The sequence below is a fragment of the Crocuta crocuta genome, unplaced genomic scaffold, assembly GCF_008692635.1.
Source record: "Crocuta crocuta isolate KB4526 unplaced genomic scaffold, BGI_CrCroc_1.0 scaffold11, whole genome shotgun sequence".
In the NCBI taxonomy this organism is placed as follows: domain Eukaryota; kingdom Metazoa; phylum Chordata; class Mammalia; order Carnivora; family Hyaenidae; genus Crocuta; species Crocuta crocuta.
The window spans coordinates 8373925-8399917 of record NW_027528624.1 but is presented as its reverse complement, the minus strand read 5'-3'; the positions used below and the strand labels follow the sequence as shown (position 1 = coordinate 8399917).

The window sequence follows — 25993 nt, the reverse complement described above, 5'->3', positions numbered from 1 at the left end:
AGAGAGGCAAACCATGAGAGACTCTTGAATGCTGAGAACAAACTGAGGCTGATGGGATTTAATGTTCTCTTTTAAGTATCTCTTTATGCAATGTAGTGCCATACTGCTGTTTACAGTCATTTTGCAATTTATTTTAGCAACATTTTTTCATTTAGTTCTTATTTTATTTTTTTTTTTTTGTTTTGTTTTTATCTTTAAATAGTTTATTGTCAAGTTGGTTTCCATATAACACCCAACGCTCATCCCCACAAGTGCCCTCCTCCATGCCCATCTCCCCCCTCTCCCCCACCCCTGTCAGCCCTCAGTTTGTTCTCAGCATTCAAGAGTCACACATGGTTTGCCTCCCTCCCTCTCCCCCACTATTTTTCCCCTTCTTCTCCCCCATGGTCCTCCATTAGCTTCCTCCTAATCCACCTATATGTGCAAGCATATGGTTTCTGTCCTTCCTTGCTTGACTTATTTCGCTCAGCATAACACCCTCAAGGTCTATCCATGTTGCTACACATGGCCAGATTTCATTCTTTCTCATTGCCATGTAGTATTTCATTGTATAAATATACCACATCTTCTTGATCCATTCATCAGTTGATGGACACTTAGGTTCTTTCCATGTTTTGGCTTTTGTTGAGAGTGCTGCTATGAACATTGGGGTCCATGTGCCCCTATGCATCAACACTCCTGTATCCCTTGGGCAAATTCCTAGCAGTGCTACCACTGGGTTATAGGGGAGTTCTTTTGTTAATTTTTTGAGGAACCTCCATACTGTTTTCCAGAGGGGCTGCACCAGCTTACATTCCCACCAACAGTGTAGGAGGGTGACAGAAATCACTAAGGAAACAATGGACTTGAGTGACACATTGGACCAGATGGATCTGACACATATATTTAGAACTCTACATCCTGAGGCCATGAAATTCACTTTCTTCTCAAGTGAGCATGGCACATTCTCCAAGACAGATCACATACTGGGACATAAAGCAGCCCTCAATAAATATAAAAGAATTGAGATCATACCATGCACATTTTCAGATCACAATGCTATGAAACTTGAAATCAACCACAGGAATAAGTCTGGAAAACCTCCAAAAACATGGAGGTTAAAGAACACGCTACTAAAAAACGAATGGGCCAATCAGGCAATTCGAGAAGAAATTTAAAAATATATGGAAACAAATGAAAATGAAAATACAACAATCCAAACTCTATGGGATGCAGCAAAGGCAGTCCTAAGAAGAAAGTACATTGCACTCCAGGCCTATTTCAAGAAATTAGAAAAAGCACAAGTGCAAAATCTAACAGCTCACCTAAATACACTAGAGGGAGAGCAAAAAGAGCACCCCAAACCCAGTAGGAGAAGAGAAATAATAAAAATCAGGGCAGAAATATTTTTTTTAATTTTTTTTTATTTTTTTAAACTTCTGAGAGAGAGAGAGAGAGAGAGAGAGCAGGGGAAGGTCAGAGAGAGAGGGAGACAAAATCCGAAGTAGGCTCCAGGCTCTGAGCTAGCTGTCAGCACAGAGCCTGATGCGGGGCTGGAAACCACAAACCGTGAGATCATGACCTTGAACCGAAATCGGACACTTATCCAACTGAGCCACCCAGGCACCCCTAGCAACTATTTTTTTAAAGAAGGACCTCATTGTTACTCTTTCTTTTCAAAATTTATTTGCATATTTTTCTCTTGGAGTCATTTTGAAATCATTTTGTCAAGTTGCCAAAGAACCCATTGTAATTAAAAGTTGCATGAAATTTGGAAACTGCTTTGAGATAAATAGGCAGTTTAGAATATTCTGTTGCCATGCAGCAAAATAGATACACACTTTTTTTGTGTATTCCAGTAAAGTTTTGTGGCCCCTCAGAAAGTATTTAGTTGTATTTATATACCTTGTACTTATCACTAACTTATTCTGATGAGTTTTATGACTTCATTGCTGTTATGAATGGCAAAATGATGGAATTTTGAAGACCTCTTTTTTTTTTTTTTAAATAGAAAGTAGCTTTATTGGAAGTTCTGGGTTAACACCAATAGGCATTACCCCTGAGACTTTCTCATTAATTGCTTGTCAGTGACTTCCATCTAAAATCTAACATGAAAGGCAGAGCCCTGTGAAAGGAAAGCGTAGCCAGCCAGCCAGGACTTTGGGTCCATGTGTGAAGCCAGATCCTTCCGGAAGAGAGGCTGCTTAATCAGCCTGGTTTTGCAGGTGCTTCTCAGGAGCACATCGGAAAACACTTCCGGTAGCCCCTGCCCTTCTGACTTCATATTTTTCTTCTCTGGGATTCAAAACAGCTCCGTGAAGAAGAAGCCAACCTAGGGGCACCTGGGTGGCTCAGCCAGTTAAGCTGCCAACTTCTGCTCAGGTCATGATCTCAAGGTTTGTGAGTTTGAGCCCCGCGTTGGGCTATGCGTTGGCAGCTCAGAGTCTGGGGCCTGCTCCGGATTGTGCATCTCCCTCTCTCTCAACCCCTCCCCCACTCAGTCTCTGTCTCTCAAAAAAATAAATAAACATTAAAGAAATTTTTTAAAAAAAGAAGAGAAAGAAGCCAACCTAAACACACAGAGTCAGGAAGGCAAGGCCCCGAAACACGCTGTGCTTCCTTTCTATCAATGAGCTGAGATCGCTCTGCGATACTGTTCATTTCCTACGCAGAAACCGTGGTTCCAGAAAAACCAAAGCGCTTAGAAACTTAAATAGAGCAATTTTTTTAGTTCTTGCAGCTGGACTGTCTGGTTTCAAGTTAACGAGGCTCAAGTAGCTTAGATAAAAGGCAGTGATGCTGGGGATCTACTCGGACTGGTGGGGCTCAGGATTCAGCGAGGGCACCGGAAAGTGGGATTGTGGCCACAGCTCTGCTCCGGACACCTGAGGGGCAGGGCGGGGCAGGGAAGGTGGCAACTTTACCCGCTCATTTCTGAACTGGAATCGTTCGCCCCGCTCACCAGCACCGCAGTGTGCTGAGCATCTTGGAAGGTCCACAGAGGCCTGTCACACACCCTGACGGTTCACTGGTCACCGTCCCCTGACATGGGATTGCCGGGTTGAGATCATGGTGGAAACATACCCCAAATGTCACCTCCTCTGCCGCCCTCCAAACACACTGAAACCAGCGATCAATGGACACATGCACACGAGTGCATTATTGTACGTGCACAGATGTACAACACATACGCATTTAAAATAGACAGCCACCCCAGAAACCAGAGGGGCCCGTCCATGAGCCCAGACAGAGGCTGAGCTGAGCTCAAGGCCGCACTGGCTGCACCTGAGGCTGAGTCAAGCAGCCCTCACTCCCCGGCGCCACTAAAATAGCCCCACCAACCTGTGATGGCTAATTTTGTGTGTCACCTTGACTAAGCCACAGGTGCCCACACACTTGGTCAGATATTTGTCTCGATGTGTCTGTGAGGGTGTTTCTGGATGAGATTGGTACTTGAATCAGCAGACTGAGTCAAGCGGATGCCCTCCCCAGTGTGAGCAGGCCTCCTGCAATAAGTCGAGGGCCAGAATAGAATAAAAAGAAGGAAGAGAGAACTCTCTTTCTTCCTCCCTCCGCCCCCCTTGCTACACCCCCCACCTCCTCACTGCTAAACAGGGGCATCAATTTTCTCTTGCCTCAAACTGTGATTGACGCCATCAGTGCCCCTGGTTCTGAGTCCCTCAGATGCAGACTCGAGTCCAAACCACTGGGTCTCCGGCTCCTCAGGCCTTCGCACTCTGCCCCCGGCTCTCCGGGGTCTCCAGTTTGGGGACAGCAGGTCATGGGACTTGGCCTGCAGAATTGCATGACTCAATTCCTGATAATCAATCTATTGGCTCTGCTTCTCTGGAAAACCTTGACTAATACACGATTCAAAACCCACAACACGGCCCCCAAAGAAATCTGAACTAGGGGCGTGCAGGAGAAAACTATAAAACACAAGCTCTCAAACGAAAGCTACAACAATACAAGGAAACTCAGCCAGATGAAAGAAACCCAACTCGGAATGGACCCAAGAGATGAGAGGGTCCCAGCCAGAACAGAGAAGGACAATCCCTTCAGAGTGCTAGGGAAAAGTAACCGTGACCTTAGAATGCTGGGTCCACCTAACTTAGTACTCAAGAACGAGGGTGAAATTGAGATCTTTGCATACATGGGCAGATCAGAATCCACATAGAAACCTTTACTATAAGAAATACTAAAGAATATACTTCAAGAAGAAGAAAACAAGCCCAAATAGCAGGTGAAAGAAATTGATAGACCATGTTGGGAAATCTAATTAAATAGGGGCTTAAAATTATATGTATTTTAAAAATCTCAGTGTTTACATCAATTTGGATCTAAAATTCTATAACAGAATATGGGATTTGAGAGTTGTATTTCAAAGGAATAGTAAAGATGTTAACTGTTAAAACGTTGGTATGTTTGCATACATGTATTTTCCTGGAGAGGAAAGCCACACCTTCCATCAGACTCGCAAAGGAGCCCATGGCCCCGAAAGAAAGTGAAGAGCCATCGTCCAGTGAGTCTTGGGGAAGACACCACACGGGAGAGGTCCAGACTTCTCAGAGCCACCCTAGATCCAGAAGATACTCTACACACTTGTCCCCTGGTGTCTGGAGTCAGCGTCACCAAGTTGAAGGAGCAGAAGCTGAGCTAAGCAGTCAGAGACAGTCCCCTCCACGGCCCTTGCTTAATGCCCCACACCTGGGACCAAGGAAAATAGTGGCTTATGTCAACCCACCTGACCACAAGCTGAGTCCAGGCCCTAAAAGTAGCTAAAGATTCTTTAAAAATTAGTTCAGGTGCCTGAGCGGCTCAGTCAGTTGAGTGTCCGACTTTGGCTCAGGTCATGATCCTGCAGTTTGTAGGTTGAAGCTGTGCATCGGGCTCTGCGCTGACAGCTCCGAGCCTGGAGCCTGCTTCAGATTCTGTGTTTCCCTCTCTCTCTGACCCTCCTCCTCTCATGTTCTGTCTGTCTGTCTGTCTCTCTCTCTCAAGAATAAATAAACATTAAAAAATTTTAATAATAAAAAATAGTTCAACACAAATGGAGTCTTCTAGCTCCTTTCAAACGGGTAGTATGATTGTTTTTCTAAATTATATCATAGCGATTTTTGCCAGAAACAGTTCTCAACTTTGGAATCCTGTAGCCCAAACCTGTCTCCTAAGCACAGTAAACTAAAATAGAAGAACAGACACGGCTGTCCCTTCAGTGAATTTGCTAATTACTAACTGAATCTAATGGAAATATATTAAATTATGGAAGTATATTGAAATCGCCAACATTTGGCTACATAATCAACCTAGACCTACATTTTTTCAGTAAGAAAACAACTAGTAAGAACGTTGAAACTATACACAATGACCAGTTCAATTTAGCTCTCATTGAACTGATTGATTGTGATTTTAATGGAACGACAAGACGCAGAAAGTTCGATGGTGTGGGTCATCGTTCTGTGAGCCTCCTGCCCCCTTCACCTCCCACTGTGGGAGGGAGCGGTGCCCTGGCCCTCCGGGGACACGCGGCCGTGGGACGGGCTTTGCCCGTGGCTTCGGGAGGCCCGACACAAGCACAGGTCTTCCGTGTGTCGTCTGTGTGGCTAACCTCTTGTGCTCTGCTCATGCCCCAGAAGAAGAGTGAGACCCCAGGGACCACTGCCCTTCCACCGCAGGCCTGGGCCACCACCGTGAGTGCGTGGGATAAAGGGGGGCTGCTGGGAGCAGCTGACTTAGGGAAGCCTTCTTACACCTCTTTATTACAGCTACAACTGACTAACAAATTCTTTTTTTTTTAATGTTTATTTTTGAGAGAGAGAGAGAGAGAGAGAGCTTGAGTGGGGGAGGGACAGCGAGAGAGGGGAACACAGAATCAGAAGCAGGCTCCAGGCTCTGAGCTGTCAGCATGGAGCCCAATGCAGGCCTCAAACCCACAAACAGTGGGATCATGACCTGAGCCAAAGTCGGACACTTAACCGACTGAGCCACCCAGGTGCCCCTAACAAATTCCTCTTGATGCCTCTTGGAGATCAGAAAAGTTGCCCCAGCCAAAAGAATGTCTTTGCTCCCTAGGTGAGCCACGTAGAAAATCTGAGCTCTGACACCTGGGTTATTTCAGTTGTTTTCCCTCAAAGAAACAGGAGAGATTGTCATCTGCCTGAAAACTAGATTCAGAGCCTGGAAATAAATGTTTCATGATAAACAAGAGACCTTGGTAAACACCCAGTAGAGATTTATAATTGATGAGGAATAGGCTTGGGTTCTGGCAAGCTCTTGTGGATTCAAGTGATAAGGAGTCCATTCAGTTTACTGGCTTCTTTTTTTTTTTTAATGTTTATTTTTGAAACAGAAAGAGAGAGAGCCAGAATGCGAGAGGAGGAGGGGAGGGGTGCAGAGAGGGGGACACAGAATCCGAAGCAGGCTCCAGGCTCTGAGCTGTCAGCACAGAGCGCAATACGGGGCTCAAATCCAGGAACCGTGAGATCATGACCTGAGCCCAAGTCAGATGCTTAACCAACTGACCCACCCAGTTTCCCAGTTTACTGGCTTTTAAAGTTTGAGTGCTCTTCCAGGTGTTTGAGGGCTGATGTTAAGATTCAAGATTGTTCAAGTTAAAATGTGACACAGAATCGAAGCCATATATCTGAAAAAGAAAATCTAAATTAGCGATGGTTAACTGTTGTGCCTTTAAAACTTGCTTTGTGTGAGGGGCCCCTGAGGGGCTCAGTCGGTTAAGCCTCCGACTCCTGGTTTCTGCTCAGGTCATGGCCTCACGGGTCATGAGTTCAAGCCCTGCACCAGGCTCTGTGCTGACAACGCAGAGTCTGCTTGGGATTCTCTCTCTCTCCCTCTCTCTCTGCCCCTCCCCGCCGTCTCTCTCAAAAATCAATAAATAAACATTTTTAAAAATTGCATTGTGTGAGGGTAGGGAGGAAGACATTTGCTTTTAGGGAACCAAAAAAACAGAGTAGAGATAAAATCGGGTGCCCTTCTTGTCTCTCAGCAGAGGGGATCCCCCTCCAAGCCCCAGTGCTCAAACAGAGGCAGTACCACTGAGACCCTGTCCGAAGCACCCAGGTTTGTTACTAGGTCATAAACAGGAGCGGCAAGTCCATTATTCTGTCTCAGCTCCTATTGTGCTCTGCATAAGGAGAGAGGGATGAGGGTGGGAAACACCCAGGCCATTTGCAAAGACCAAGGTCAATGGCNCCCCCCGCCCCCTCCAGCCTGGACATGTTTGAGGCTCTAAGGTGATACCCTGGTGCCCGCCATGTGGGCCGGCCAGTGGTGCTGCCTGTGTCATGTCGCCCACAGTGGTGCTGGGCATGAGCTGGAACACTAGTCAGACCGTCTACACCTGCACTCTGGCTAAGGTGAGGTGGGGTGTGGGGGGCTGTGGCCGAAGAGCTTGCTCAGATTCAGTGAGCTCACGGAGACCAGTGGTTCTCGAAAAGTCATCATGAGGCAACCACATCAGCCTGACCTGGGGCGGGGCACAGACACAGGTCCTGGGGCCGCACTCCGACCTCCTGGCCCAGCGAATCCAAGTGGGGGAGGGGCGCACTCCATCTCACGTGCCTGCAGGGGACTCCCCTGCGGCCAAAGTCTGACACAGATGTGGGTGATGCTCTGTGCTTGACACATGTAAGCACGCAGCTCGCTGTCTGGAGGAGAAATACTTCCTCTGTCGGGATGGTTCTTGTTATGTTTATTACCAAATATTACCGTATTTATTATCATTATCATGATTATTGTTCTCACACAGCAGCAACAGAGTCTGGAGAGGGCAAAGCAGGAAGCCTGGAGCCTGCTTACATTTTTCTGTTTGTTTGTTCGTTTGTTTTTAATGTTTATTTATTTTGAGAGAGAGAGAGAGAGAGAGAGAGAGAGAGGCAGAGTAAGAGGGAGAGAAAAATCTGTGCTGTCAGCGCAGATCCCTGCCCAGACCCGAACTCACACACCAGGAGATCATGACGTCAGCGCAACCAGGAGCCCCAGCTTAACGGACTGAGCCACCCAGCCCTCCCCCCCCACCCATGCTGAACCGTCTCCCTAGTGCGTTTGGGGAGGAGCAGCTTACACATGCACAAGCCGGACGGATTTGCATCTGGAGAGCAGTGAAGTATGGTCACCCCCCACCTTCAGAGCTAAAATGAACCTCATTCCAAGGCAGACACCTTTTTTCCCAAGTGAGGACAAAGGGACATTTTCCATTAATTCATGTGAATCCGTGTGTAGTTGCTCCATTTCTCCTGCTCTCCCTCCACCCCCACCTTGGGCAGAAGATTTTATGGACAAACGATGCAATCCTTGTTTCTGCTACTCCCCAGTGACAGGCCTCAGGTGCAGGACACCATCCCCAGGCTCCGATGCAGGCAGCCACAGACAGCAGGTGTCCTGGGCGCGCGCCCGGGTGAGGTGACCCTGCTCTCCACCCCACTAATCTGTAAACTAAAGAGAAACTGCCTTCATTTTGTTTTCTTCTTCTTAATCTCTGTGCAAGTGCCTCTTCCTCTGGCCCTCCGGTCACCTCCAGCCCTGCGCCTCCCTGGAGGCTGCCTGGAGGCAGCAGGCAGATGGAGAGCACTGGGCTTAGTAAAGCTCACAGGCACGTGCTGCCTGGACTGGGTCCTGGAATCACCAACACTTCGGCAGAGCAAGCCAGCGGCACCAGCAAGCTTTGCAGAGAGGCTTGTTTCTGTATTTTCATTGTTGCATGATGTTCTGTTCATTAAAAATTTTCAAAACAAAATACATGCACCAAGAAAAGCCATCGCCCTGCTTGTCTGCCTTCCCCCAGGGGAGCGCCTTGTAAGGCAGGGGTGAGAGCTACTGGGCTCCAACACGAGTCGGCCTGCACCTGTGGTCTTCCTTTACCTTCCATCTACCCACACCTGAGGTCTGCCTACACCTGCAGTCTGCCTGCACCTGTGATCCGCTGCACCTGTGATCTGTCTGCATCTGTGCTGCAGGCTCTTTGCAGAACGCTGGAGATGTGGACGTGAGAGGTAAGGACTATACATGCTTCCTAGAAATGAATTTAATCTCAGTAAATTTCAGCCATTAAATGTATCTGCAACTTGCAAGTCTGAGGTCAGAGGCTATAAGCAAAAGTATTTTTGCTTTGGCTAGAAGTAGAAATCATAAGAAACTACAGTAAAACCTTGGATTGAGAGTAACTTGCTTTGCGAGTGTTCTGCAAGACGAGCAAACATTTCTAAAACTTTTAACTTGATAAACAATGTCTTGGAATATGAGTTGTACATGCCACCAAATGTCACATGATCACAACTGACCCAATGGTTCTTGAAATTCGCTTTGATAGATGAGTGTTTTAGATGACAAACGTGTTTCTGGAATGAATTATGCTCGCAAACCAAGGTTTTCCTGAATTTACAAAGGTTCACACCCAGCTGCATTCTCTCCCTGTGACTGCCTCCAGTGCAGATAAGTTCCAGAAAGGCTGGGTTTGCAGGCACAGTCCCAGATGCCACCTTCATCATCCTTGGCCCCAGAAATTCAACACCTGGATGGCTGCTTCTGCAGGACACAGATGTCACCACTGCTCACGGGGCTGTGGAACATTTCATGACATGATCCTCATACGAGCCTTGTGGGGATGAATGGTCCGCCCTCCCAACTGGTCACCAAGTTCTACCAGCAGCCATTAGTGCACTGCACCTGGCCTCCAGCCTCACCTTGTAAATATATCCTTTCCAACAGGCCTTGAGAGAGAAGAGGGGGACCCTGTCTTCTTTCTGCATCGGGGAGGCACACAATCACGTGTCCTGGGCAATCGGTCACCCTGGGGCCCTTGCTCCTGTTCTCCCACATCTAACTCCTGTAACGTTAAGGGCACCCACCCCTTGAGGGAAGAAAGGCATTGTCCCTGGGGAGCTGGTGGAGCTTGGAAGTAGATGGCGCATTCGTGTGCATAGAGTCCCGTGGAGCATATGCAGGATTCCTATCTATGAACATGAGCAGGACAGCCCTGGAGCCCTTTGTACACGGCCACACTGCAGGCCTGATTCTGCCCCAACAAGTTTGCTGCCACCTTCCTCGCCAACACTCTTCCCTTCCTCCTTCATCAGGGAAGCAAAGGAAGAGAAGGAAGTGAGTGCCTAGCTAGGTACAAGCTAAACACGATTCCTTTGGTCCAGAAATTAAGACCATGAAATTTACCCTTTTTCCGTCAATCAAATGTGCTTTAAAAAAAAAAATAAGTATAGCCCACACACTGTACAAATGATGAAGAGGTCACCAGACAGGCTTACCTAATGTTAATATCAAGTAAGAAAAATATGTATCTCTCCTACCTCACATTAACTAAATCACGGAAGCATTTCTATGAGCAAAGCAATAAAAGAGGGAGAGGAGATGGAATCAGAGAAACCTATAAAGATGATTAAGCTTGTTAAAATAAGAGCTGTTAATGGAATAAATAGCATGGGCACTAAGTGCAAATCGACAGCATCTTTCTGAGACTCAGATATTTGCGAGAATGAAAATTCCGCTATTGATTATATTTAATTATTGAAATCTCTCCCCCAAATGAAACGCAAACTAGTTTTCTGGATGACAGACTGTTATTAACTTCTGCAGCTAAATAATCTCAGTGACTATCATGCATGGAAATGGAAAAATCATTTGCCTTTTTATATTAAAACAATACAAATGAGACAAAATGACATGGTGATGTAAATCAACCCATTAAAATATAAGATACAGCTGCAAAGAGATGTTATCCTATGAGAGGCACTTCAAAGCGGAGCTTTCAGAGCCTGGACGTGCACACAGATATACGTGAAGGGGGTCAGAGGTGTGTGGCTGCGGACAGCCCTGCAGATGGTCCGTGGCACCAGGCATGGCCTAGTCTCTCCTCTCCATGGCACCCCAATCTCAACCTCTTCCTGCCTCCACTTCCAAGCTCTGCTCACAGGAAAATTGAGAGCTGCATGAAGGATATCATGAGTCATAAAGATAAAAACTAACAAACAAATAAACAAACAAACACACACAACAAACCAGGAGAATTTGCATTTTGGTGAAAGACAAACATTACTGCACAGCAATGTGTCCTAGAACAAGAGAATTTTAGGAGCCACAAAAGTGAGCTGTTCATGGATTGGAAATGGGGTGGATATGAGGGACGGAAACAGGGCCTTATCCAATGTGACCCATCCAGGATTTCTGCTTCGATGCAGTCACCCACTAACCATTGCCTTCCCTGCACTGGGGAGAGAAGAGAATGGATTAGTTTTTTTTACTTCAACTGCATTCTTTTTTTTTTTTTTTTAATTTTTTTAATGTTTTATTTATTTCTAGGAGAGAGAGAGAGAGACAGCGTGAGCAGGGGAGGGTCAGAGAGAGAGGGAGTCACAGACTCTGAAACAGGCTCCAGGCTCTGAGCTGGCAGTCAGCACAGAGCCTGACGCGGGGCTCGAACCCACGAACCACGAGATCATGACCTAAGCGAAAGTCGGACGCTTAACCGACTAAGCCACCCAGGCGCCCCACTTCAACTGCATTCTTATCATCAGATTCAAGTCACATACAGAGAATTTTGCCTGCACTGATGTTAATTACTATAAATCAATAGTAAAATCATTATAATGTAAAAAGGGTCACAGACTATGAGTCTGGAGTTCTCCCTTGTACAGCAAGAGAGTGGGCGAAGAATTGAATATGAGAGAGGCTAATGTCTGGGAGAAGACAAGAGCCCCGAGCAGGGGTTTTGTCTCTGTATTAATTAAGCTCACAAGATATTACCCACATGGCAAATGTGAAGAAAACAAGATCTTACGCATATGAGTGTGGAGAAAACAATCAGACAGCAATCATTAACTTGTGTGTGCAAGAGGCAAAGGGTCTGGGGAACGCGTGGAGTTTGTGATCTAAGCACAGTAGTATATTTGTGTCAGATGGAAAGCACTTTCCTGCAAGTGATATAACAAGTTACTCATGATCCCATTACAATATCCCCCTGGCTAACCTTGGGCATTTTCACCCTGTATTGGCAGCTTTCCTCCCTAAGCTTTTTTCTAACCCATTTATGTAAGTAGAGCCTATTTCCCCACAAAACAAGAGTGCTGAGACCTGGATGTAAGGGAAAAAAACCCTAATTAATGGGGTGCCTGGGTGGCTCAGTTGGTTAAGTGACCAACTCCAGCTCAGGTCATGATCTCACGGCTTGTGAGTTCGAGCCCCACATCAGGCTCTGTGCTGAGAGCTCAGAGCTTGGAACCTGCTTTGGATTCCGTGTCCCCTTGTCTCTCTGCTCCTCCCCTGCTCACGTTCTGTCTCTCTCTCAAAAATAAACATTAAAAATAATAATTATTATTAAAAATAATAAACAGATTTTGCATTCTGTGTTATACAAAATTTTAAAAGAAGATTTTTAAAACGTATCAGGATATACTTTGTCTTCAGGCAGTTCCAGAGCAATGCTACAGGCTATATAGAACTTTAATTTATATTTTTAAATATTCAAGGGAATCCCTATAAATCACTTTCATCAAATATAGGTATTAGTGATTCCCACAAGACCCACCAGTCACTCTGACCTTAAGATAAGGTGCCTGCTTCTCAGTGTTTTTCTCAATTAACTTCATAAGCTTTAATTTGGCTTCATGGCCACAGCATTAATGAAATGAGAGCTTGTGCACAGATATCAACTCTCTGCCTCCTGCCCAGACACTGTAATTTTGCATCAACCCTTTTTGGAGGTGGGAGGTAGTCACTCTTCAAACACTAACACGAAATCCCTGCTAATGATATTGCTTTAAATAAATGCTGCAGGGAGCACCGGGGGCCCAGGTCACCTGTCCCCATACCAAGTCCCTGCAAGGGCAGAGTGGCAGCCGGCCAGTCCACTGTGAACAAAGTGAGAAACCATGTTCTTGGCTCCCACTGGAACAGGGAATGAGCGATCAGCGTGTCTGGTGCTGGGCTTGGCCCACGATCCACAAAGTGACAGAGAGGCCTGTGTGCTGAGGTTCATGGGTGTCTGAGATTTAAGTAGATTTACTGCAGGTCCCACCTGTCTGCCCATGGGCCTACCGTTCCAACATCAGCAATGAGAGGACGTCTTCGGAGAGTGGCAAATGACTAGGGATAAATCACTCAGGAGGCATCGAACGGTGATCTCCTGAGGTGACAAAGGCTTTCCTCTTTCCCATGTGCATGTGTTCCAGCCGACTGAGGCGAGCAGGGAGGGGTCCATCGCCTTTTACACGTTAGAGAACTAACGTCCACAATAATGGAGCTGCCCTTTGCCCCCGCCCAGCCTTTCATGGAGGGCATGGTGAACCCATCACGTCCACCATAGTTCTTCGATCTGAGGGCACAGTGACGTGACCAAGCAAGGTCCCTGCTCTCATGATGCTGATATTCTAGAGGAAGCAGGCAATGAACTTGAAAATGAGGAATGAGATCATTTCAACTAGACGCTGGTGCCCTGACAGATGAATAATGAGGCCGGGTTTCCTGTAAAAACTACTTTAGACACTAGGAAGGAGACAGTGGATCTGAGACTTAAACAGAAAGGTGGGAGTCACCAGAGTGCTGGGAGAAAGCTCAAGGCCAAGGCCCTTGGTGCCAAAAGTCCCCAAGTGGGAGTCAGCATGACACCATGAGGTTACAGTGATACCTACGGGGTGTAGAGCCCAGTGAGCAAGTGGGAGAGTGGTCCCAGGTGAGTCCAGGTGAGTCCAGGTGAGCTCAGGTGGAGACTCAGGGGGTGTCCATGTGGGGCTCCAATCGGGGTCCCAGGTGCATACAGATAGGGTCCCAGGTGGGCAGGGAGGACCCTCATCCTTATTATTCCAGGTGTTATGAGAAGCCAGTAGTGGGTTGAAAGTAAGAGATCCACTTGATCTTTTTTTTTTTTAGTTTTTTAAATGTTTTACTTATTTCTAAGAGAAAGTGAGACAGCGTGAGCATGGGAGGGTCAGAGAGAGAGGGAGACACAGAATCTGAAGACAGGCTCCAGGCTCTGAGCTCTAAGCACAGAGCCCAACGCAGGGCTTGAACCCATGAACCGTGAGATTGTGACCTGAGCCGAAGTCAGACGCTTAACTGACTGAGCCACCCAGGCGCCCCCCTCCCCACCCCTTTTTTTTAAGATCCTTCTAGCTTCTGTATGGGATTAGCTCATGTTAGTAAGAGTGCAGACAGGGACTGTTAGAGGTAAGGAGCATGCAGAAGAAACCAGGGTAGAGACACGTCCCAAGTCCAGACCACCTTCCCTGCCTCACTCACCACACTGCCTCCGAGCATGGATGGGAGACCTTGACTGTTCACATGCAGCTCTGGAGCAAACACATCTAAGACGTCGTTGTTTCACAACCAGTTAGAGTCTGATGCCCACAGACTCTAGGACAGGAGGGAAGACTAATGGCAATGAGTGAAGGGGCAACCCCAGTTCCTCCGAAACCTTCTCCTGCTGACAGAGGGGACCCCTCACTTTCATGAATTGGGAGCGGTTAATAAATACGATGAGAATGCAGAGACTTTCTGTTCTCTGTATGACTAACTGAAATGAAATAGGAAAAAATCAGCATGATATGAGCGAATAAATGGTTCTTACTTATCAAAAGCCCCAAATCATGGCCAGTCCATCAGACTCCTAGAGGTCTCTTGCATCTTGGTATTATTTTCTATGCTAGTCTCTGTCAAGAACGTCTATACCATAAGACAACTTTCCAAGAGAAAGGATCTACAGGGCCCTGAAGGATGCACAAGCCAAGGGGATGAAGAGAACAATGACTGGGAAGGCCTTTGCTCTTGTTCTGGCTCCTTCCATTTTGGACAAGGTAATATTCAGAAGGGGGGCTGCCCAGCTGACCTTTTGCAGATGCAGAGGTGCTCGCAGAGCCTCTGTTCTGGCCTGGATGGGGGATGAACCTGGGGTTGCTGTCCAGTGCTGATCAGCTCGCATTCTCTGGAACTTGGGGTTGAGCCTTGACCCCACAGCAATGCACAACCACATGTCTGGGGTCACTGGTGTCAACAGTACCTTCGGGCATGAACGTCTCCCTCCTATGTCCTTTTTTAAAAAAAGTTTATTTTATTTATTTGTTTTGGGAGAGAGAGCATGAGCAGGGGAGGGGAAGGGACAGAGAGAGAGGGAGAGAGAATCCCAAGCAGACTCTGTGTTGTCAGTGTGGAGCCGGATGCAGGGCTCAGTCCCATGAACTGTGTGGTCATGACCTGCACCGAATCCAAGAGTGGGACCCTTACCGACTGAGTCACCCAGGCACCCTCCCTCCTACATCTTATGTGCTAATCTCTGCTCTCTCTCTTGCCAGGATGAACTCCACACAGGCTGCCTGACCCTCACCCCACCAGTAGATTGGACAATAAACTAACATTTCCTAACCCGCCTTTGCCCCACCCTTGATTAGAAACTATCTTTAATTAAAGCACCGCATCAGAATTCTGAGCCAATTTCATCCTGGCTCTCCTAAGTGCTTTGTACAAAACATTAACTCTGGAATCTCATTACACATTTGCAACCCCTGTGACAAACATAAATGATAATTTAGCTCTAATGCCTTCTTGAGCAAGCCATATTTTTAAAAGGCTCATGGATAGATAATAGTAACTTACTGAGGGAAATGTGTAAGTGTTGGATTTATTGGTCTCTACTTTTCAAGGAAAGAGTCTGAGCGGGGGGAGTAACATCCGGAGGAAACCCTCTCGAGTAGACATCAGACAGTTCCTGGCTGCCATCCACCTGGAAGCCAGCGTTCCTGTGGCATGGCCAAGTCCTTAGGCACCAACAACGGACAGGTGGGCAATAGCATCCCTGATTAGCACAGGAGAGTCAGGCTCTGAAATTATGTTGCTAATTTGCTCACAGAAGACGGCCTCAAAGGATCTCTATTTCAGTGTTGGAGAGGACCCTTCCAGGAGAGGGAATATAAACTTTTGGGGCACCGCAGGCTTGAGGAACAATAACTGAGGGTTTAGATCTTCTGTGTTGCCTTTGACCAGTCACACTTCCCCAGCTATACCTATGCGGCCCTGGCCATGGTGGTAATCCCTCCTAAATGGACTGCTAGGCTTTGTACTAGATGAGCCCACTCCTCCAACCTCTCATGACTGAATCAAGGGTGAATTCATACTTCATCTCATATATTCGACAAGAATATGTGAGTGAAGGAGCACCTGGGTGGCTCAGTCGGTTGAGCGTCTGACACTTGCTTGTGGCTCAGGTCATGATCCCAGGGTCTTGGGATTGAGCCCCGCATCAGGCTCTGCACTGGGTGTGGAGCCTGCTTGGGATTCTCTCTCTCTCTCTCTCTCTCTGCTCTTTCCCCTCTTGCACTCTCTCTCTCTTTCAAAAAAAAAAAAAAAAGAGGGGCGTCTGAGTGGCTCCATCAGTTAAGTGAGCGACATTGGCTAAGGTCATGATCTCGCGGTCCATGAGTTCAAGCTTTGCATCGGGCTCTGTGCTGACAGCTCAGAGCCTGGAGCCTGCTTCAGATTCTGGGTCTCCCTCTCTCTCTCTCTGCCCCTCCCTTGCTTGTGCTCTGCCTCTCTCACTATCAAAAATAAATAATAATTTAAAAAAAAGCAGAAAGAAAGAATGTATGAGTGAGGAGATACAGATCCAGATGTGTCACAGTGGAGACAAGGCGGAGAGGTTATGAAGGAAAGAATGGGCCACAGGAGTCAAGAACACGTCAAGGCAACCACGTGTGGCCTGTGAGGAAGCCATGACTGCAGAGAAGACCTGAGCAGGCCCGGGAAGAACCACCGCCAGGGGAGCTGCTCTGGTCAATGGGGAAGACAGCAGACAAGATGCACCAGTCCTTAGATCCAACACAGCTTTATTGGACCGGGTTCCAGGAGTCTGGGCGTGGACGCTCCTATGTGGGGATTTTCATGCAATTGCAGCTTCCGTATTCCACATAAAGCCTCAATCTCCTCCTCCCCCTCCACTTGCCCCAACTGGTGGTGACACTAGACAGTGGTTTTGTTGACATGTCATTAGAAAAACTAAAAGTTAGCAAAGTAGCAATAGCAACAACAGTTCAGGAGCCTCCCTGTCCCCCCCAGGCCTCTCCACTTCCTGTGCCCTTCCTTGGTCCCATCTCACACTGGACATACCTCTCCCGTTGCCCTCACCGCCTTGTATGACGATTCTCCCCTTCCATCCTTTGAGTTTCTCGAAGGCAGAGAGAAGTCCCGTTGAACCCCACCTCCGCAACGGGAACAGCCGGAGAGCATCCGACGACTCAGCGTGTGGCAGGTGCAAAGTTTGAAAATAACCGCAGGACACCCATTTCTAGTAATTGCTTTCTACGTGTCTCTAAATGGGTGCAATGGATAATTTATAAAATACTTTTATCAAAAAGTGAAATTCTTATTTTGCTCTTTGGTGATGAAAGCCTTCCTCCTCAATGTACCAAATCCTTTAAATTTAACTTCAACATGACAATTTCCCAATTTAGGTGTGAGAAATGGTGTATGTTCCAAACCAGGTGAAAGCCCCGCCTACAAGGTCTGAATTTAGTTAATTGCCACCCTTGGAATAACAATAAAAAGGATGCATATGTTGTGCTTCATAAAATTGCTAACCTTTATTATTCTTCCTACTTTTATAATTCACTAGTTTTTAAAATAGAGCGATGCTAACTTTCTTTCATAGCCTTTGTCCTCATTTCAATGAGTCTAATTAAGAGTACTTGAAAGTGAATCTGAACTTCCAAGTTCAGGTTCAGCACTGTTAGCTGCATTGCTAATGTTCATATGATCTTCTCTTTTTTTCTCCCAGCTTATCCAGATACAAGTCACATATAACATTGTGTAAGTTTAAGAAGAACAATGTGACCAATTGATATACATAAGTATTGCAAAATGATTACCACAATAAGGTGAATTAAACAGGTCCGTCACCTCACACCGTTACCTGTTTGTGTGGATCGTGACAAGTTTTAAGATCTACTCTCTTGGCATCTTTCCAGTACACAGTACAGTACTGTTAACTATAGCCACCATCCTGCACACACAGATCCCCAGAACTCATTCCTCTTATAACCAGAAGTGTGTGTCCTTTAACCATCTGAGTCCATTTCCCCCATCACACCCCACCCCAGCCTACTCCAGCAACCGCCAATCTACTCTCTGTGATTTGGGTTTATTTATTTAGCATTCTACACATGAGTGAGAGCATACAGTATTTGTCTTCCTCTGACTTATTTCACTTAGCATAACACCCCCAGGATCCATCCATGTTGTCACAAATGGTAAGATCTCCTTCTTTCTCGTGGCTGAATAATATATATATATTATACAGTATATCTTCTTTGCCCATTCATTTGTCAAGGGACACTTGGGTTGTTTCCATGCCTTGGCTATTGTGAATAATGGTGCACTGAACATGGCGGGGGGCGGGCGGGGGCGCGGTGTGCTGATAATGATTTTATTCTCTTCAGATAGACTATGGTAGTGTTAGTTTTAACCTCTTGAGGACCCTCCACACTGTTTTCCACAGCGGCTGCACGAGTTCGCATTCCCACCAACCATGCACAAGGGCTCCTGTTTCTCCACAAAGCCACCAGTGCTTGACATCTCGTCTTTTTGATGATAGCAATTCTAATGGGGGTGGGGGGAGGGAATAGCTCATTGTGGCTCTGATTTGCATTTCCCTACTTATTAATGATGTTGAGCACCTTTTCATATACCCGTTGGCCACCTGTATGTCTTCTTTGGAAAGGTGTCTATTCAGGTCCTCTGCCCCATTTGTTAGTTGGATTATCTAGGGGTTTTGCTATGGGATTGCAGGAGTTCCTTATAAATTTGGGGATATGTGATTTGAGATGTATGATTTGAAAATATTTTCTCCCCTTCAGTAGACTACCTTTTCATTTTGTCGATGGTTTCCTTCATTGTGCAGAAGATTTTAATAATATGTCATTATTATTATTATTATTATATGATATAGTCCCATCTGTTTATTTTTGCTTTTATTGCATATGCTCTGGTGTCAGATCCCCAAAAATCACTGCTGAGACCCATGACAGAGAGCCTTTCCCCTATGTTTTCTTCTAGGAGTTTGGTGGTTTCAGATCTTACATTTAAATCTTGAATCCATTTTGAGTTAATTTTGTGAGCTGTGTGACCTTTATCAGAAACATAAGAGCAAACAAGAAATGTATAAATATACATTATATATGCTATTAGGTGTCGGTATTAAGTGAAGTGTGGAATAAAGTTGTTATTAAATAGTCTGTTTTCCATAATGCACACATTTGTTCTCATTCTCAATGTATTGCTTCCTCTCTCTGGTAACCCTTGATTCACACATCGCTATGTTGGTAATTTCACTGACATCTTTCGGCAGCTGGCAAATTTTTATTCTTAACAACATTCTTTGATTTTTATCTCTCCCTTTGCCATTTCTTATTTTCCAACAATGGGAAAACACAGTAGTCAAAAACCTTGTCCTATCATCCAAGCGGTTATTTTTGTGATGGTGTTGTGCTATGACATGCTTGTACCAAGGGCTGCTTGGAATTAAACCATTACCGACTGAAATTTGGAAATGTTTGTGTCAATGAAAGATAGGATTGCAATGGCGTTTGCCATGTAAAAAGAAAAATGGCCCAACTACCTGGGAACGTGTAGCCCTTTGAAGTGCTTACCAGAATACAGAGAGATTTAGTGGATATATCTCCAAAGAGCAGGTCCAGGGCCAACACGAAGAAGATCTGGAGAGACAGATTTCCATGAACATAAAAAAATTTGACTTATAACTCAGGCTGAAAAATGTATTGATTGGTGAAGAAATCCATTCCATATCACACACGAGCTTAATAACAAAACGAGTGTGTGTTGCATTAATGTGCCCAACATTGTACATTTCTATACAGAAGGAGAGTTTGGACTGGACACGATCTCTAAAGTCCTTCTCCAATGACACACGTCACCCATAGTGCTGTGCATTAGTGTATTGTGTGTGGCCACAGGTTCCCCATGTGTATCTCAGGAATTCCTACTGTAAGTCTTACTGAATCCATCAAGTTGCCTGAATTAGACCAAGAGGAGCTTGAGAAAAATGAAGGCTGCTGTCAATTTCACCAGGATAATAAGTGCTTAGCACCTCTTCTGTAGCCACCAGGAGTAGACAGTTACAATACACACACACACACACACACACACACACACACACACACACACACTTCCACCGGGAATCTGTTTAGGGCCCTTAATAAAATCTGAAAACAAGGACTAAAAGTAGACCTCTCCCCAGTGCCTGAAGACTTGACCTCCACAAACACAGAAGCAACTTCACACCAGAATTTCACTGAGAACCTTCAACCTTGTGACATCCACAAACCCACGTATCTCTGTGCTTACGACCACAGCCCGCATGTAAATCTAACTCTGTGATCCATTCGTCCATTTCTCCTGCTTCATACCATTCCTTACCTTCTTGCCCCAATTTCTCCAACTACTGCTGTCCCCTGTTTCCTTCCATTGGGTTATGTGGATCCTCATCCTGTTGAAACCAACCCTCTAGGTCAGGATGGCAGATAAATTTGCACCTGGAGTGTCTAGTGTTGGAATGGAGCACCATGTGGAAGCATCTGAAGTCGCATCAGGATTCCATGGGAAAGTGTCTCTTGCAATCATACACACATCCTTGTCCTGTGATACTGTCAACTAGAATTGATTCATTGGTGGCTTTCATGAAAATATGTTCGGTTTCAAATGTGAGAGAAAAATAAAAGGAAGGAAAGAAAACAGTTACTCCTCAAAGTCTTTTTGGAATTAAATTTTTTAAAAAAAGGGCTCATACACTAATCTCGCTCTTGGTTCCAGAAAATTTGCATTTCAAGAGGATAAAAATAGGTATTATGTCTAATTTCACCTCATTTCTCTCCAAGGCATTCTCTCTCTAAGAATTTTATTTTAAGTGTTACTTTTTTCTGAATACCATCTTTAAAAAATATCTGGCGTTCTTAAGGCTCTTTCCAGCACCTATCAGTGGGCAAGCACTATACGAAGCCCAGCTTGGCTGTCAGATGGATATACTACTCAATGAACATCAGTTCAGGGGGAAAAAAGGATTTTTATTTTAGAATGAAGGGAGAGTAGAGGGCTTCTGTTCTAGAAAGGTAACACCTTGGGAACATTTTAACAATGAAAATCTTCATCCATGCCCTCTCTTGCTTTTCTGTTCCCAACAAGGGAAATGAAACTCAGACTATGAGAAATAAAATCAAATTTGGAAATGATTTTGGATGAAAACCTTTGCCTGTCCAGAGGCATGAATGGATATACTAGCTTCAATTGTTTCTCGAAATTAACTGTCTCTACTTCTTACTTGTCCTTTCCCAGCTGCACTGTTTCCTCTATTATTTTATTTCAAGTGCCAGCTTTGAGCCAGCAAACTTGCTTACATGCGCACACATATAATTTTGCATACTGCACCAATGCTTGAGATCTTTGGGGTTCTCAGGGTTTGCTCTCCTGTTCCTTCCTCTCTTACCCCGCTTAGTAGACAGAATGATGTCTCTCTGCAAAGGTGCCCATAGGCGACTCCTGGGGGGCTCAGTCAGTTATGCGTCCGACTTGAGCTCCGGTCCTGATCTCACTGTTCATGGGTTTGAGTCCCGCATCGGGCTTTGTGTTGACAGCTCAGAGCCAGGAGCCTGTTTCAATTCTGTGTCTCCTTCTGTCTCTGCCCCTCCCCCACTCACATTCTGTCTCTCTCCTTTAAAAATAAATAAACCTTAAAAAAATAAGTAAAACAGCTGATCTCATTCAGTGGAGGTTTTTCAAGTGGGTGGCGGCTCTCCTTTACGTACTTCTTCCTCCCAATGTACTTTTTCTTATTAGTTTCATTGGCCAGGACCCCAAAGGCAGGCAGTTGCATACCCAGCAGAATAACTAGATAAGAAATTCCATTCTTCAGCATCTGTACCAATTAATATTTGAAAGAAGTCTTAGCACTTTCAGTTGCTTTTCTGAACAAGAACTTTCTAGAGAAGAGACTTGAACAGGAATCATTCAAATTATTCGTATAGCATGTGAAATTTGGGGAGTGTGTTTATTTCAACTGGGTTATGGCTCAAAGGAAAGTCTGAACTAGAATGGACAATTTAGATAAATAATTACAGGGGCGCTTGGGTGGTTCAGTCGGTTGAGTGTCTGATTTCAGCTCAGTTCATGACCTCACAGTCTGTGGTTCAAGCCCTGCATTGGGCTCTGTGCTGACAGCTCAGAGCGTGGAGCCTGCTTCAGATTCTGCATCTCCTCTCTCTCTCTGCCCCTCCCCCCCACTTGCGTTCTGTCTTTCTCAAAAAATAAACCTTAAAAATGTTTTTAAATAAATAATTATAGATTACTTGTTTTGATGGGGGAAAAATCAGCTTCAAGCCCATACTGAAATGGAAGGCCAGGGCCCACTGTTAGCTAAGAGTCCACATGTTTACAGGAGGTTTCTAAATTGTTAACACTTCAGTACAGGCAGAATCCGAGATTTGGGGAGTGGGTTTGAGATGCTGCTCAGCTGTACCTAAGGTCGGTCCTCCAAACACCAAGTGCCAGGTGGGTATTGGACGCTGTCTTACTCTGCTCACTCTGCCCTAACAAAATAATGCACTATATTTTATAAAGTTTAAATAAAACCTATGCTAGAAAGGTAAACAGAGGTAAAGTAGATCAATCAAATCTCACAACTGCTACTGAAGTTGAAATTTCCCAGTCATGGCGTTTCACCTAATTTCTGTCTTGAATATGTCTGAACACCCGTAGGTGATGAATGTCAAAGTTTTCTCCTTATTTAATTAGCTACTCTAATCAAAACAGACTCTCTCTCACCCCCACGTCAGATTTTCTGCTTTCCTCACAAGGATAGCAAGGCTGTGCCCTTTATGGGCTGACTGTGATATACCCTGTTCTCTGCAAGGATAAGTTAAACTTGAAACCTGGCCATCAGGTGTGGACACACGTCCACACACAAAACTCCAATTGCGGGTATGAAAACCATGGTATAAATAGATGGTGCCATTTATCACGCCATCATGAAATGCCATTGAGTGCACCAAGTACCCCATCCACTTCCATGAGGACCTCCCTCATTAGGAGGTATATCAAGCTCTCATTTTACTTCTTGGAACAAGCCCACCATTCTCTCAAAGGAGCCCGGCTCCTCAAAGAATTCAACCCTAATAACAATGTCTTTTTCCACCTAATACGTATCACACATCATTGAAACAAACGAAGATCACTTTTCTGTAGACTTCCAGAAATGAAGCAAGGTTGTTAAGAAAGGACTCCATGAAAGTAAAACACATAAAAATACAAGTTCACAAACCATCTCCTGTGTTCGATACTGAGACTTGAAGCCAGTGCGGGTGGGGTGCGCCCAGTCTGTCGGGAGCTTGGGTCCAAATGGGTGCCCTCATGCCCAGCTCATCTTGGACCGGTGTGAGCTACCCCTTGGCAATGTAAGTCCCTCAGAACATTAGTAAGTCTCTGCTCTGTTCACATTTAGCCTCTTCCTCATGCTAATATGTACACTGAACATTTTTTCCTAGATGTAGTTCTTCAGCCTGCTGCAATTCTTTCTTCTTCCCTTCTTTGCCCAACACTGTCCTTCTCTCGCCTTAATGATGGGTGACTTGATGTCGTCTAAAATAACAAGCTTTGGTGGAAAGGCACCAGCCTTCTATCTCTGTAATAAACTTTTCTATAGAAGTAGATTCCTCTTTTATTTTCCCCCGAGGGGGGAAGCCATTGAGAAAGGTTCTGGTCAATGAGGACCAGCAATCTTACTCCTGCTGTTTGGGGCATAGAAGCCATGGGCTTTCCATCAGACCTGACCCCAAACCTCTAGACCCCACTCTGTTCCCCTCCACCTTGCCTTGCAAGCCAGTTCATTCTTTCCTGAGTTCAGCTTTTTTTTTTTTTTAATCCCTTGCCAAAAAGAGATGCAACACATACTTAGATGCCAGCTGCTCTTCCCAGAGCTACAGGCTAGGTGGGCCTGTGGTCTGCCTTCGAAGTTGCCGCATGGGTAGTTTCATCAAATGTTTTGCATAGCGTATGTCATAGCATAACAAGCTGCCATCTCTCTGGTGACCTATTTCCCCAAATTACCACTTGAAGGAGAGCCATTCGTCAACCTTGCTTGCCTCTGACAGTTCTGTCAACAGGAAGTTAACTCCTACCTGATGTGAACCATTAGATTTCTTGGTCTCTCTCTCTCTCTCTCTCTTTTTTTTTTTATAGCTGCTATGTTACCTTACCTAATACAGAGATTGGCACTGGAAGTGGAGTGCACAAAAATCTAGGATATGTGCATGGGCCCAATGCGTGCTTGTAGATGGCAGTGAAATCAATGTAGCAAGCTGGGTTCTGGGGACCAGGAAGAAGTGTCTACAGTGGCATCCCCACACGATGTCAACAACTTATCAATTTCTAAATATTTTTCTCAGTGCTCATGTAACCATGTTCACACATACTTATGACATGGACATACCTGTACATAGATGGTGAAGGGTTTGGTCATTATTTATCAAACGGAGGTCGGATGATGGTGAGTCTTCTGAATCTTGCTTTTGACACTCAACAATACCTTGTAAGAAATCCTTCCAAAGTCCCTGTTATAATTCTAACGGCTTCTTCTTTGGCAACTGAGTAATATTCCTAGTGATTGTACTGTAATTACCCAATCAATTATCTGACTCGAGGTCTTCATTTGGTTTTGCCACTAGGCACTAGGATAAATATCCTCATTCAAGAATTCCCACAAACCAATGCCTTTGTTTCAGTGGGATGGATTCTCACGAGTAGAATCGCTGAATTAAAGGGCTTAGGTATTTTCATTTTAACAAATATTGCCAGTTTGTTTTCCAAAATGTTTGTGAATTTTTACATTCCACCAGCAATGCACAAACGTGGCCCTATCCTTACTGCATACCAGCAACATCAGCAGTTTGGAGGGAGGGGGGAGGGGAGTTGTTTTCTTTTTTGTTTTCTTCTGTTTTGTTGTTGTTTGTTTCTGTTTTATGGCCAACTGTCTGATAACTGAGAACTGCCTTGGCACTGGGCAGTCCCTCATTCAGACTTTATTTTGCATTTGATCGGGTTTTCATACTATTTATTTTCCTTTGGATTTGCTTCTATATGAACTGCATCTCTAAATCTCTTGCCCATTTTTTATTGGGTTATTTGCACCCTTCCTGAGTAAGAAATCATTATAGGGGGCCCCTGGGTGGCTCAGTCAGTTGAGCGTCTGACTTTTGGTTTCAGCTCAGGTCATGATTTCATGGTTTGTGGGTTTGAGCCCCACATCGGGCTCCACGCTGACGACGCGGAGCTTGCTTGGGATTCTGTCTCTCCCATTCTCTTCCCCTCCCCTGTTCACACATGCTCTAAATAAGTAAATAAATAAATAAATAACTTTAAAAAAAAGGACTCTCTACATTATAGAGGTTAAACCTTCGCAACAGTGCCTATGTTTTTGTTCATTATTTAGGGTTCTTATTTTTCTTTTTAGTTTCACACAAAACTTTCTAATTTCTATATATTCACTTGAGTCTACCTATTATTTTATTTTTTCAAGTTGCCAGATAAGACTGTCTCACCCTTGGATTGTGAATATAGTCATTTATTTTTTTAAAGGGTTTTATTGTTCTTTTTAATTTTTGTTTTAGATTTAACATTTAATTTACCCAAATTTGTTTTCTATGATGCAAGAGAAAAATCTTGTATGTTCTATTTATTTTTATTTTCTTACAATTAGAGGCTGGCTGTGCAAGAACACTGTATATTAAATGAATTGAAATGCTACTTTGTCATATATTAAATCCTCACAGGTTTGAGATCCCGTTTCTGGACATGCCATCCCTTCCACGGATACATAGCAGCTTCCAAGGGACACGAACACCCAGGCTTCCTAATTCAGCTGGCTGGAAGGTCAAGTCCTCCCTCACTGTTCTTCTTTCTCTTGAATACTCTCAGGCATTTATCTCTTCCATAGAAACATTGGGGT

General features: G+C 45.0%; 1 long non-coding RNA gene across 1 annotated transcript; it reads left to right on the top strand.

The window, feature by feature from the left end:
* The first annotated feature begins 7252 nt into the window (after nucleotides 1-7252).
* Nucleotides 7253-15348, top strand: LOC144224192 (uncharacterized). The gene is made up of 3 exons (XR_013332977.1): nucleotides 7253-7352; nucleotides 14646-14792; nucleotides 15288-15348. It is a non-coding gene; the product is annotated as an uncharacterized LOC144224192 (long non-coding RNA).
* The last annotated feature ends 10645 nt before the right edge of the window (nucleotides 15349-25993 follow it).